Genomic DNA, 2,613 nt, shown 5'->3' with positions numbered 1-2,613 from the left:
GGAAAAAAAAACATTCAGTTCCATAGATTTGAATTTTGGACCCTACCAATGATCTAAACAATCAATGTGCAGTACAGTAGGTACGTCAGTGTAACTTACTTCACACACTTGTGTGCAGTTTATCAGAAAATTCATCTGACGTGAACAGTAATATTATTGATAATTCAATGTACAATCAAAAGAAGAGTCAAGTGTGCAATTTAAAAAGGTGTTTCTTAAAAACATATACCATGACTATATATTTTAGAAACACAATATCAGGTTTATAACGTATGTTTTTTGTGGGTGTGATAAGATATCCCACTGTGTCTCTGTCCTTTTGGTTCAATTTGTTAGTTAGTGAAAAGACAGTTCACACTACAAACCACATGCAAGACACTGCTTTGTACCAAAATCAGGTTAATAGCATACAAACCCAAACTTTGTGTATGTATTTCTTTTCATATAATTTTTTTTTTTCTGTAAACATTGTATCATTTTTGTCCTCAGAAGATGACAAATGCATAATTAGCCCATTTTTCTGATTCATTTCACCTCTATCCAAGATAAGGTCAAATGCAGTCTTTTTGATACCATTGTTAAGTAATTAGTGCATGAGGGTTACAATATTTTTTTTCTTCTCAGTGGCCATGAATGGGGGCTTTGGTGTGATACCACACATGTCCTACATATACCACACTTGCCTTTACTTCAGCAGGTCTCACAACAGCCTGCTCACCATTTTAAGATTCTTTATTGTTTAAATGTGTGGCCCAGCAATTTCTTACTGCATAAACAATGGGGGTTCTTCTGTCTGTAGTACAGTACATTCTGCTTCAATGCAATTCTTTTAGACTGTATGAATGTATCATCAATATCAAGATAGCCATCCAAGTGAAAAAATATTCTTTGAACACAATCTTATGTCATACCAAAGGACATTATTTTTTTAAGACAAGTTGGATGAAACAGGTACAGTTCAGAAATAGACTGAGTAGATTTTGTTTCTTTCATGTGAAAAAGTATATATATTTTAAATCATGCCAAGAACATTAACATAGTTTTACATCTTGAGTTATTTACCCATACAGTCTCACTGGTGGACATTTCACGAGTTTGAACTAATATTGTGCAAAAAATGCAATACTTATGTGTGAAAAGAATTATTGTGGTCATTTGTATTATTCTCATTTTTAGGTTTTTCTTATAGTAAAATACAATGGACATCCAAAAATCATTTTTGTCAACTGCCCCATATAAGTACATAGGGTAAGTGTACATTAGCTGGCAATTTTTACCTATGTAATTTCATTGTAACTACTGTGCAGCTACGGTTACTATGTACTACGTGCACTTTGTTGCACAGTTGCTTCTGTGAAACACAATTTTGTATTGATAAATACAATATCAAGCTACACGTTATTTTAATAAACCTATCTACCCCTGCCCATCATTCAGCTCTACCCCCACACCCATCCTAGCTATGTACATGTAGCACTGTGAACTTGCTTGCAGTTCCACAGTAATTACTTCACTACAGTGCAATTACATAGGTCCTACTTATATAAACTGTGAGCATATACATACAGTTTTGTGGAATTATATGGAGACCTAGAAACCTCAAAAAATAAATACCTAAAAAAATTGGCAAATTGGATCTATTTTCACATATTACCATTACTTGTTTTCAATATGTAACATTTTAAAAAGTGATCCAATTTTGTGAACCAAGAGGTTGTGTCTAAAGAAATCAATTTTTTTTTCAATCTACCCCCTTGAACATAGTGATTATGCAAAAATATGTCATTAAATCATGGACCATACATGGTAAATACACATACACATAGTTTGATTGTGCTATTCATTGGTAAATATTTGTCAAATAACAATGTATGTCCTGTTTTAAAGCCCACAATTAAAGCTGTCGAGGCTAACCATGAGATCAATAACCGTGACATGAATTCAGCCCTGACCTAATTAACTATACAGGTTTATAGAGGGATTTCAGACCAGATACAGAGATGTTTTCAAAAGCGTAATACTGTGAGTATACACAAGCACCTCTCAAAGGGTTAAAGGTCTACAAACAATGACCACAAGAACAGTTTATTTTTCAAGTCATGCGACCGCAGTGATAAATGAGTGTACTGAATAGAAAAAATTCACTTTTTTTAAAACCACATCCACAGCACTGCGGGGAGCAAATAGACATGTCCCAAAATTCTGTGACTACTGTAAAGCAAACAGATATACATCTCTGTGAAAGCATATTCAACAGTGATTTGATAGAATGTTACCAAATGAACTGTTACGCTAGCTGCAATAAAAGATAGATCCTAAAATATTTAAATACTAACTTGAGTATCTTTTTCAAATATTTGTTTCCTCTAAGTCTTACCAACAACTGTAAATCTGGTTGTGCTTCATAGACAAAACTAGAACATTAGGTTATTCTAAAATATTTTTTGCCTCCTTGAGGTCAATTTGCAAATAATCTAAACAATTAACAGTTGCTCTTTTGTTTTAAAACACCAAATAAACATCTATTCATTAAACCTATGTCCTCAAAAAATATAGAATTTCAATCATCACAACAAAATAAGAGTAGTTCTATAAATCACGTGTCAGTTGAAA

This window comes from Megalops cyprinoides, chromosome 5 (assembly GCF_013368585.1).
Source record: "Megalops cyprinoides isolate fMegCyp1 chromosome 5, fMegCyp1.pri, whole genome shotgun sequence".
NCBI lineage: Eukaryota > Metazoa > Chordata > Actinopteri > Elopiformes > Megalopidae > Megalops > Megalops cyprinoides.
The sequence above is the reverse complement of the archived record's forward strand: the minus strand, read 5'-3'. Positions refer to the sequence as shown.